This window comes from Halichoerus grypus, chromosome 8 (assembly GCF_964656455.1).
Source record: "Halichoerus grypus chromosome 8, mHalGry1.hap1.1, whole genome shotgun sequence".
Taxonomy (NCBI): Eukaryota; Metazoa; Chordata; class Mammalia; order Carnivora; family Phocidae; genus Halichoerus; species Halichoerus grypus.
Window position 1 is genome coordinate 32,349,223 of NC_135719.1, and position 12,413 is coordinate 32,361,635.

The following is a 12,413-nucleotide window of genomic DNA, read 5'->3' on the forward strand; positions in this document are numbered from 1 at the left end:
CTATAGAACAAAATAGCAAGACGGTCACGCTCTGTCTAGCACCTTTCTCTTTGCGTATTGTTTTTTAGTTTTAGCGAAAGTCAATAAGCGGAAATCAATAAAGGTCATGTTAATCATTACAAAGGAAAAATAAAAGAAGGCTATGTCTGTAATCAAAAAAATGATCTAAGATTATCTCAATCAATTGTGAAAAAACATAATCACATGTTACGAAAGTATGGAAAAACAAAAAATCCTAACATATAAATAAAGTTCCTCCAAGGCTGTCAGGAGGAGATGCTTGCAACCTGACCCTGTGTCTGTGTCTCCTCATTTGCCGACGCCGTCCTTTCCTACTAGAGACCCACCCCGGCTGGAGCTGGACTCCGGGAAATTATGAGGTGAGCTTACATTGATAAATTGATCATAAAACTGCTAAATTTCTTCTTTTCCATTTCTCTTTGTCTTCTTTACTTTTTTTAAAAAAAGATTTTATTTGAGAGAAAGAGAGAGAGAGAGTACCATCAGGGAAGGGGGTGGAGAGGCAGCCAGAGAGGGAAAAGCAGAGCAGGGAGCCTAACTTGGGGGCCCCATCCCAGGACCCTGAGATCATGACCTGAGCAAAGGCAGATGCTTAACCAAGGCTGAGCTACCCAGGTGCTCCCCCTCCCATTGTCTTCTTTAAATATAAATACATCCTCTGGTTTCTAGAGATGGAGAAAACACAGCTCCCTTTATTTCCTCCAAACTCAGATATGAAACCTGGTGAGAATATAAGGACAACTATTTGACAACTCTAGAAAATAAACACAAGTCAGCAGATCCAGGAAGAACACAAGAATCTGAACTACTGTTATGAAAAACAGTAAGCTTAATAATTTTTGGCTCTGGTATCCCTAGCTTGAACTCTGTACCAGGCCAAAACTTGGAAGTAAACACTATGGTATAGATACAGTGAGATACAGAAGAAATCCTCTAATTTTGGCTGAAGGGGCAGAAAAGGGACCCCTAAAACTCAGAGACAATGAGAGCAATCCATGGGGGGGGGGGGAATGGGGGCGTTCTCTCTCTTTTTCTTCATTCTCACATATCCCAGTGTCTAAATGGTCCCATAGTAGGTTGTCAATGTACCAGTGGTGATGTTAAGGAGAGGTACAATACCTTCCAGGACCAAAACTGTGGTGGAACAGGACCTTTCACTGGGTAAAAATGTGGTACCAGTAGGGTGGGATCCTGAAGATTTTTGTCTTTCTGTCTTCCTGCCACTTGGCCTCGAAAGTGTCATAACCAAGGAAATGGGTAGTTTTTGGCCAAAGGATCAAAACAGAGAGTTTAGATAATGGAGATGGAAGAGCTCAGGAAAATTGCCACATAAAATTATTTTGGATTCTCCGGGGCACCCAAGACTTGGGTGTGCACAAATCCAATGGTAATTGGTATACCAGAGACTTCAAGAACCTCTACCCAGGTCCCAGACTGACCACAAGATATTGTACATGCAGGACAGACCTGAAAAGCACTGCAAAAGCTTTGAAAACTGAACTGACACTGGAAAAGCCCACCAAAGGCAAAATAAAAAACAAAAATAAGACTCAGAATTTCATTATTTAAATCTCTAAATGTCCAGGATACAAACAGAAGTCACTTGATATATCAAGAGCCATGAAAATCTCAACTCAGATGTGTGCGGTGTCCTGATCAGATGGGGGACCACCAAAAATGGGGTGACTCTATTGGGTGGAAGCCAGAGTGTAGGTGGTGAAAGAATTCACCTAAGGCAGAACAAAGGAGATAGAAGTTTATTGAATACACTGGAAAGGAGCAGTGGGCAGGACAGCAAGGGAGAGACTGTCTGCCACAAGGCAGTGGGGGGGGGGGGCAGGCTGTAGTTAAAAAGGGAAGGTGAGGAGGTATGGGAACATATGGAATTTTCCTTTTTTGTACCTGTTTCCTGGTGTAAGTAACCCATTGGTCAGCTAGGGCTTATAGATATTTTGAGGTGGGTCACCTAAATGAGTCCAAGGGACAGGTGAGGCTAGGTAGGGGGCTATGGGATCAGGCTCACAAAAATCCCAAAAATGTGGAGATGTAAGGAAAGCAGAGATAAGGGAATAAACCAGACCATCCTGTCCTAGGTGTCAGAGGTGGGGTCTTGTTATAACAGCTACTTTTGACTGAAAAAGAATTATCAGACCCTAAAAAATAGTAAGCCATTAAAGGTATTATCTCTAGTCCTTACTCAATGGTGCTATCAATAGAGATGTTAAAAAGATTTAAGTTCCCTGGTTGGCTTTCCATAAAAGACCAACCCTAAAAGCCCCCAGTAGCGACGCTGTTGGGACCCCCTCTCACTCCTGAGAGCTTTTTCTGTATCCTCACTTAATAAAATTCTCTTTACTTACTCTCCTTTGTCTGACAGATTCATTCAATTCCAAGAACCTCCCTCTGCTGTTTCATAATGGGTCTGTTTGTATTCAGCCAGGGGGCTGGGGTCATTGTGGGCCCTTCTACCTTACTCCATTATTCAAGTAGATTGCCTAAAAGTGGTCTCTAAATTCCCCCCCTGACAGATCTACAATGACAAATCTTTGGCACTTTAAATGGAGGTCTTTAGTAGCTGCTTCATGATGAATGATGAGAGTAGAGATGTCCCTACCTATGAGTCAACATTGGTCTGTTGAGAATTTAATAGGAGTTATGGAAGGCTGAGGCAGCTGTGTCCAGAATTGATAACATACGGGAGTTTCCTTGAGCAGAGAGGATCATCCATCGGGTTGAAGTTATGGCAGTGAGGGAGTCTTGACACCAGACAGGGAGACACTGGAAAAGACACAAAATAATGTTAATATTATTGTGGGGGAAAAAAAGCCCAATAAAAAGCCTTTGATAGTTGACCAAAATTTTTCTCCAGACCAGGAGTTTCACCAATCACTAAAGGAGAGAGAAAGATAGTTTGAAACACCAATTTGAGTAATCTTTTAGCAATATATGTTGTATTTTTGTGGAATCTGGAACATTTACACAACAGAATGTTTTGTAATTTTTTTTTTTTTTTTTTAAGATTTTATTTATTTGTCAGAGAGAGAACACACACAAGCAGGGGGAGTGGGAGAGGGAGAAGGAGGCTCCCTGCCAATGAGAGACTCAATCCCAGGACCCTGGGATCATGACCTGAGCCAAAGGCAGACACTTAACCGACTGAGCCACACAGGTGTCCCACAATATTCTGTTTTAATAATGGCACATGTTCCTCCTTATGCTGCTATCAAGACATCTAATGCCATTCTATTTTGTAAGGCTGCTTTATGCATTTATTTCAATGTTTAATAATGTAATGCCATTTTGAGAGTCATTTAAGGCCTTAATTTTGTAGCAGGTGGTGTTAGCCATCATATACCCTGTTTTGTTTAGCAAGCAATCATGTACTTAATAAGAGGAACCTTTATGGAAACAAAAGAAAAATATAAGTTAATGGTTGGAGCAAATTACAAACTCAGTGTCTTGAGTCTTGAGTGCTGCCAACCAGTGAGAAGATTTTTAGATGTCAGGCTTAAAGCATCCTCAGATGGAGTGGGAACAAGCAGCAGGAATCAGATGGGATTTTCTGGTTTGTAATTCAAATGTCTCTGTAATTCAAAGGATCTAGTGATCTTTTTGAATGGCCCTTAAAGCCATAGGCACAAAGATTTGTCTATACATGAGTTTTGTAGCAGTTTCTCTGAAGCTGACCTCAAGGTGTCCAGCATCAGTTTTCAAGGCTTTAGGGGAAAAAACAGTTTTAGCTTTCAATGACTTTAAGAGAATGGAAGAAGATTGGAAACCTTAGTTTGGAAAGCCACAAAGAATTTAGAGTGTAATCTAGTTTATGATAAATAGTGATGTGATTTTGGAATATAGGTGAGGTTCAGTGGAGTGGAGTCTGGGGCTGACAACCAAGAAAGAATTCTTGAGAAGTCTTTGGTGCAAAATGGTGGCTTATTAAAGCCCAGGGACAGGACGCATGGGCAGAAAGAGCCGCTGCATGGGGGTTGTGACGGGCGGCTGATTATATACTATGGGGTTGGGGGAGGTAACAAAAAAGGGAGGTTTCAAAAAAACTTTCATATGCTAAAAAGGACCTACAAGATACCTGAGGCCTTGCCATTGTCAAGTTAAGATCATTTTTCCCTCTAGCAAGGCATTGACATTAAGACAGTTGGGAGATTCCTGGAAGAATGTCACACATGTCCCACCCAGGAATGGGGGTTGGGGAGAAGTTGCAGGGTGTCACCTTCTGCTTTGTCCTCAGCTTGCTTTCTGTTCTTTCATCAAATAGTATTAAAATCTAATATCTACAAAGGTGTTATTGGAACATATTGTCTTTCTATAACCATCTTCATTTTTTTCTAATTTTAACAAACTTGGTCTATTTACATAAGCTCAGCAAGAATAGGGACTGATCATATAGAGGCTTTAAAATCTGCTTTGCTGAACTTTTTATAAGAAATCTCTGGATTTAGTTTTTAGTAGACTCTCAAGGCCAGAAGCCAAGCCAAATACTTTCCATCAGACATGCCTGCAACACCTGTAGATTTGGGTGTATTCCTCTTCTCAAGGTCCCCCAAAATCCTAAGGTCCCTGCACCTGCCAAGAAGTGATGTTCTTTTTCTCACCTGGCAAGGCTGTTGGGAACTCTGTAAGCAAGGTATCAGGCCAACATTTCCAAGGGGCTCCATAGGTTCCATAAAGTCAACTTTAGTTCCTTTTTTTTTATTTTTTTAAGATTTTATTTATTTATTTGAGAGAGAGAGAATGAGAGAGAGAGAGCACATGAGAAGGGGGAGGATCAGAGAGAGAAGCAGACTCCCTGCTGAGCAGGGAGCCCAATGCGGGACTCAATCCCAGGACTCCAGGATCATGACCTGAGCTGAAGGCAGTTGCTTAACCAACTGAGGCACCCAGGTGCCCCTCAACTTCAGTTCCTTAAAGCTGTCTGCTCATATCTGAATTTATGCATGTCTCTCTCGAATATGACATACCAGTCAAAGCCTTGGTAAATAATGTTTCCAATGATGTCCTGTTACAGTGATAAGGAAAATCTGTGTCCTAAGATGGCTGACCAAGCCAGCGAGAATCCCAGTCCTTGCCCCGGGGCTCTTCCGGGTTCTTCTTCCTGCCCTGCTTCGTGCACGCGCCAAAAGTGCCAAGTATGCAGAAGTAGAGGTGTATAAATTGCCCCCTTTGTGCTCAGGGCTCAGACCATTGGATATCACTCTCCTCTGAGCCCGCTGGCATTAAATATACCTCCTATCCTCCAAGATCTCCGGGTGCCCCTTGTTTCTTCCGTCGGGCAATCCAGTCCAGGTTCCATAACAACAGGAAAAGAGATTTTTATTGAATTTATGCAAATAACTATAACTGCCATGAGAATAAGAATACTCACTGAGACTTTGCTGAACCCTGGAGTGTTCAGGTAGATATAAAGTTAAATGCTTCAATTTGTTCACAAAGGAATATTTTATCATATTTCTGTATATCATGGATATCTTTAGAAAATTTCCTTAATCTGGAAGAACAAACATTAGAGAACCAGCAATGTTTCAAACAAAAGTTATAAAAATTATAATCATCTTCCTCAATTTAGTTCCATGTAACTAATTCTTGTTCAGTTTGAATGCAGCTTTTTTTTAGTTAGTTCTGGAAATTCTTATCTATTTCAGTTTTGTGATTTTAAGGATATCAAAAACCTGTGTTTGTCAAAAGTCTTTTTTTTTAATGAATCTCCTCAAAGATGAAACACATTTTGTAAGAGAAGAACAATAACTATAAATGACAAAAGACTCAAAAATGGACATGCCTAAAGATCTGATATGAGAGTACATTATAATATAGCTGACAAGGAAATCCAGTTATTTTTGTGACACATAACACTTCAGTAATCAGAATATCAAGTGATGGCCTTATACCAAAACATATTAAAACTTTAGGAATTGCATATAATCTCTAGAATAGTAGATAGAATTTACCCAAACAACATAACCTAAGGCATAATATAATTTGTTGAACAGAGCTTCCCAGCAACATAACATACCAAATAAAACGACCTAATTAGTCAAAAAGACTTCATTTACAATTTAAATTTCAGGAACTTTGTTAAAAACCTCAGACCATTATAAAGCACATCCTTAAATAGGATTATGGACTATCAGAGACCTTATAAAGTCAAAACATAAGAACTTTGGTTTTCTGGGCAGACAAAAGAAGGAAAAAAACCTTTGTTTACATTTTCTTATCAAGGGCAGACCAACAATCCAAGAAAACTTTGTCTTTTTAGCAGAGTAAATCTCATACCAGTATTCTTTTAAAATCCATGCATCTCCATTTTAGTCCATCTTGACCACACATAATTTTTTTCCAAAGATTTCCCTTCACAAGCCTTCTACAACTTTATTTTGCATTCAGATTTTGTCCCAAGCCTTTTCTGTACAAATAACAGTTTTATTTTAGTGCAGAATTACTTTCTTTTACCTCAACAAAATGTATTCTCATTCCTTATATCTTTCTCATATATCTCCTAGTTTCCTACATATAGAGTTGCTTCCCTTATTTCTATCAGTCTTAATTATACTTAGCAGAATTTTAACTCTTAGAAACTTTAGTCTCCAGTGAAAACAAAGTAGTAAACAATTATGAACTGTCTGTTCCACCAGAATTCTTAGATGGCAAATTCATGAATCAATTAAGCACAATGTTTTCCAACACACCCAAGTATCTTTAGTTTCCCTTCAATAAGAAGCCAAAAGCAGATAAACTTTATGTTTAGAAATTTATGTTTCAGTATTTTTATTTTATTTGGAAAAAAACTTAGATATAAAATGGATTCAATTTAACTTATCATTTAACTTAGCAAAACTTCAATGTTTAAGGTTTGATAGCTATCCACAGGGTTAGATGGCCATGTAACCGAGTAAGACACTTTCCACAGTTTTGTGGAGGTCAGAGTTTTGGGACAATGCCATGAAAACTTGCACATATGAGACCTCTGATCAGTTGGAGGAGTTCCAATCTTTAAGAATCCAGCCCAAGTGTGAGTCCAGAGGAATAGAGAGGGTTTATCCCATAGTGGGAAATATCAGCCTCTGATTCCCAAAGGGGTATCTTGCCAAAGAGAATGGAGCTCCAACCTGTGATCATGATTTCAGTCAGGGGCATCCCACTGATCTGAAAAATGACCAGACCTTATACAGGGTGACTGACTCTACTGGGGTGTCCCACCAAAAGAGGGTCATGGCAAATAGCTGTGGCACTTCCTGTTGGGGCGTCCCTTGCAATAGGAAAAGCCAGACACTGGGTGGCCAAACTGGGTGAGAAAGAAGAGGGGGAGGACTCAGCACTCAGATGCTCAGATGCATAGGATCCTGTTTGCCCATAGATCAAGGTGGTGGCTAAACCCATGGGAACAAAGGAATGAGGGGGAAGGAGCAGAAATAAGTAAGGCACCTGAGAGTCTACCAGTGGCAGGAAAGGGTTCCAACTGAGTCCATAGTCCATAAAGTGTGATTCACCCTGGGCAAGCTGCCACTGCTAATGGCACTGCAGGTTGGGAACAACAGGAGGACAGAATGAGGAGGAAAAAGGGGTTCTTCACCCTCACAGGCACAGACAGTCCAGCCTGTTCATTCTCAGACCACACCAGGGAGCTGCCCTGGCCAGAGATCTTCAGTTATCAGAGGAGTACTAGGGTTAGGTTGCCAAAGGGCTGAAGAGAGAAAGGAGAGGGAGGAAAGGATCCTTCCAAAGGGCAAAAGAGGAAATCCCTCACTCATTCAGGCAAGGGTGGTCAGGCTGGTTCCCCCTGGAGCTTCCAATCCTCACCAAGGAGTAACCTCAGCTGGAAGTCATAGGTTCCCCAAGGAGTACTAGAGTGGGTCCACCCAGGGAAAGTCTCAAGAAATTCCCGGAGAATCCCAGCCAGCAAAGACTCTTCATACGGGCCACGAAATGTGGGGTCTCCCAATCAGATGGGGGCCACCAAATGTGGGGTGACCCAATTGGGTAGAGGCTGTGAAAGAATTCACCCAAAGCAGAGCAAAGGAGATAGGAGTTTGTTGAATACACTGGAAAGAAGAAGTGTGCAGGACAGCAAGGGAGAGACTGTGCCATGAGGCAGTGGTAGTGGGGCTGTAGTTAAGGGGGAGGGTGAAGAGATATAGGAACATATGGAATTTCCCTTTTTCGGTACCTGTGTCCTGGTGTAAGTAACCCATTGGTCAGCTAGAAATTATGGATATTTTGAGGTGGGTCACTTAATGGTCCTGTTTGTATCCAGCCAGGGGTTTGGGGGGTCATTGTGGGCCCTTCTACCTTTCTCAGGCTTCCATTGCTCAAGTTAGTTGCCTAAAAATGACCTCTACAAGATGGGAAAAAACAATTAAAATATGCCAACAATGTGATGACACTGGAATTGGGAAAATTATGCAATATCAACATAGAGAGAGAAAAAAGATTGGGGAAAAAAATGAAGAGTCTTAGAGACCTGTGAAATAACAATACAAGATTCAATGGTCATGTCTTCAGGGTCCCTGAAGGAGATGAGAAAGAGTACAAGCCAAAAAATTAATTTTTTTTTGAAGAAATAATGATGAAAACTTTACAAGATTGGCAAAAGCATGAAACTAGATTCAGGAGGCGAAGTGAATTCCAGTGAGAATAAGCCCAGGGAAATCCACACCTAGATACATCATAATTAAACTGCTGAAATCTTAAGACAAAAGAAAACTTGTGTAAACAGACACAGAAAAAATAATGTGTTATCTACAGAGGAACAACAAATAACTATAGAATTCTCATCAGAAATTATAAAGGCCAAAAGGAAGTGGCACAATATTCTTAAAGTGCTGAAAGAAAGGAATTAACTCAGAATCCTATATTAACTAAAAATATCCTTCAGGAAAGAGACATTCTCAGATGAAGGGAAACAGAGCATTCGTAGTCAGAAGACCTGCTCTAAAAAAAGGTGCTAAAGGAAATTCTTCAAATAGAAGGGAAATAGTACTAGATGGAAAATTGAAACATTCCATGGAGTGCAGCTTAAATGCCTGGACATTATATACAGTATAAACATAAGGTGATTCTGAAAAGTGGGAAAAAGCAAGACCATCTAAGCTTTTGAGACTCAAGGACCCACACTGCAATTAATGTCCTTATTTTCTTTTTCCTCATATATATCAAGAGTGTGCTAGAGAAGCAAGAAAACTGGAAAATCGATGGGCAAGATAATAAGCTTCAAAAAAGCTCTGCTTTCCCTAGCTAAAGGACCAGGAAAGGAGCAGCCTAAAAAGACAGAAAACTTGCAGAAAATAACTACCCATGGAAAAATATTACAGCCCTCCCTCCCTCCCCAAAATTAAAGGCTCAAGGGAAAGCCTATTACCACCTCACTCAGACATAATGACCATCGACTCCTGCCAGGACTGTGTTAGAAAATGCCAAGTTGGGAACCTGGACTTCCATCCTCACCTGGTGACTCCAAGGAGCCCCATCTCTTCCTCCCTCCCCACAAGGGTCCAAGAAAGCCCAGAGGAAAGTTGTGACTTCCAGCACCAGTAAGGACCCTCATTATTCCTCATCTTGTCCTCATCTTGTCACTGGAGGACATATGGAGAACACTAACGAGGAGCCCCTCCCAGCCAGGCAGTGTCAGCAGAACCAAGTAGGGAGACAGAAGTCCCAGTGCATCAGTAATGAGGTGTCCCTCCCTCAGGGCACTCCCTGAGCTGGTTAAAGCCACCCTCTTCAGCTACTGAAAGAAAGAAAGGAATGAGGCCAGTTATGGGAAGGAGACCAAGAAGATCAAGGTAAACAAGGATAAGGTTTGTTATGCAGTTTTAAATCCAAACCTGCTCCACTGAGTCATCCTCCTCTTCCTGGTACAGAGAGGGAGACACCCTTGCAAATGGAGATTTTCTTTATAAATGTAAATTTCTCTAACAAAAGAGTAACTTTTCTGTTTTCAGAGCTTGTCCCACCTGGCTATTTCTCAAAATAATCACCACTAAATAATCCTTATGCCAGAGGCATATTTTATGTGGCAATATTCTGCTCCCCTTCAGCCTCATCACAGAAGTCTCCAGGTCAGCCCCTGCTATGCTGCTTGCTTAGGTCCTCAGATGGTAGGTTAATGCTAACCTCTGGTTCACCTCAGACACATGAAGAAAATAACCATATTCAGCACAGTTTGGGTTTTATTTTTCATATTTCAACAGCTCTAACAAGTATTTTTAAATTGTTCCTTTTTGCCAGTAATAATCTGCAGCTCATTAAAAATGACAGCTAGCTTTGGGGCACCTAGGTGGCTCAGTTGGTTAAGCAACTGCCTTCAGCTCAGGTCATGATACTAGAATCCTAGGATCCAGTCCTACATCAGGCTCCCTGCTCAGCCGGGAGTCTGCTTCTCCCTCTGACCCTCTCCCCTCTCATTCTATCTCTCATTCTCTCTCTTTCAAATAAATAAATAAAATATTTTTAAAAAATGACAGCTAACTTCAGTGAGACTTCATTTTGGAGACTTATTGTGGAGGAATCCTTATCAGCTGTTATTTATAGCTCCGGCTTCTATAGTCATTGATTATTCCATATATTTTCCTTCAAGTGCAGTGATGTAGGAAAAGATGTTAGGATTCAAAGCTGATGGCCAAGAAAAAACTTGGGAGATGTCTTTGGTGCAAAAAGGTGGTTTTATTAAACCACCAGGACAGGAACCATGGGCAGAAAGAGGTGCACTGGGGTCAGGAGGAGTGGCCCATTATATACTCTCAAGTTGGGAGGGGGTTAGAGATAGTGTAAGCCTCCCAGGTATTTTGGAAACAAGGTTTCCAGGATCCTGAGGGGCTAGCTATTGTTAGGAAAGGTCATTTATTACTGTTTAGTAAAAACTCAGTCATGAGACCCTTCAGATGTATTTCGGTGGGCCATATGATTGGGGGATGAATGCCAACACGTATCTTGGGGGGTTTAGAGATAAAGGAAGTTTGAGGAATTTTTGTATGTTACAGGGTCCTGGGGCTTTGGCTAAGATTGCCTTTTGCCCTTAGCAAAGTATTAACATTGAGGCCACTGAGTCCCTAGAGGAATGTTACTCTGCCTGTTACAAGGACTTGTCAATGGGCTGTAGGTAGTAAGGAAACTTAAAACTTTTCTTCTGCCTTTGCTTCCCACATTCATAAGTAAAAAGAGATCTAAAAATATCTCAGAGAAACTTAAAAATGTCCTTCATAATATTCTTTTATAGTAAAATATGGTAAATTATTTATCATTCATAATTTAAGAATGGCGATATGCTTAATTTGATGTTCCCATTAACAAGGGATTAACTGATCAATAAGAATAAAAAGGAAACATTGGTTAGCAAAAAAATTAAAATGATGAAAGAAATGTATTTATACCTAAACCCTTTGAGATTCGGCTGGTTCAGATTCACAAGGATCATGCTAGTGTACCAGTGCAATATTTAGAATATCAATTATTGTCATGTTAGTTTATTAAACACTTGCTGTTTGACTTGTTTTTTTATGTAGATTTTAGATAATGTTCTGTATTAAAATGGAAATATTTTGCATTTATAGAAAAATTTTCAGTTGGAGATCAAAGAGTATTTAAGAGATTATCTTCCAAAGACTATTCTACTTAAACTTCTGTCTCCTTATTTTGGCAGACAAAGCCAGTCAATTGTCACATTTTTATCCCATGTCACCCATTGCCATTGTGCTACCAAAGCCTAATTTACCTCATATAAGAATGTCTTCCTGTTCCTTATGATGAGGGAGCAGAAGGCTGGCTGAAGACAAAGCATAAGCTGACACCCTGCAACCTCCCCCCATGCCCCACTCCTGAGTGGATCATGTGTGACATTCTTCCGGGAATCTCCCAACTATCTTAATGTTAATGCCTTGCTAGAGAGGGAAAAACAACCTTAACTTGACAATGGCAAGGCCTCAGGTATTTTGTAGGTCCTTTATAGCATATGAAAGTTCTTTTGAAACCTCCCTTTTTTGTTACCTCCCCCAACCCCATAGTATATAATCAGCCACCCCTCGCAATCCCCGTGCAGCAGCTCTTTCCGCCCATGGGTCCTGTCCCCATGCTTTAATAAACCACCATTTTGCACCAAAGACATCTCAAGAATTCTTTCTTGGCCGTTGGCTTCAAGCCCTAACGTCGTCTTTCCTACATCACTTATATATAATACTATACCACTGTAGATCCAATTCCTACAGTTAATGTCTGGCCAAACTTTCTTCACCTGGGAATCCCTTTGAGGCCTTCACAACTGATGAAGGATGGTTGGAAGGCAGGCAGGCAGGGACAAGGGCCCCTGTCTGAAGAGGAAACCACCTCAAAAGGATTTTACACCACCCTGGAAGGAGCCCTCCACCCTTTCCCATGTGATAGATAGA